We start from the raw sequence: 473 nt of genomic DNA on the forward strand, positions 1-473 counted from the left end.
AATGATCTTCTACATTAAGTTGAATGCAGCCATCTGCAGGGAATGGGTTCCATTAGATAAAGATCTGCTTCAGCCCAGACTTTTGAAAACATTTCTTTTAATTTAAAGTAGATTAAAAAAGGAATTTGTTTAATAATATTTTCTTATCACTCTGAAATATATATTTGTATATTAATCAATTCTTTATTTTTATAACTTTTAAAGAACTGTTTAGATCTAAAGAGCTGAGGTCAGATCTGATACAAGAATGGTGGGACAGCCATTTTATAAGTGAAAGATTATTTTGTGAATACTTTGAAAAAGATCTGGTTCTTGTTTTATTTAATTGCCAAAAAGACTGAGATCTGCTAAACTGGCACTATGATTTTGGAGGCTGTGGGGAGAAAATGCTGTCACAAGTCTGTCACTTGATAGAGATATTTGGCCTCCAGACCTTGTAGGATCAAATTAAGAGTAAAGTGGTAGAAATCACC

The sequence above is a fragment of the Numenius arquata genome, chromosome 8 (genome assembly GCF_964106895.1).
Source record: "Numenius arquata chromosome 8, bNumArq3.hap1.1, whole genome shotgun sequence".
Taxonomy (NCBI): Eukaryota; Metazoa; Chordata; class Aves; order Charadriiformes; family Scolopacidae; genus Numenius; species Numenius arquata.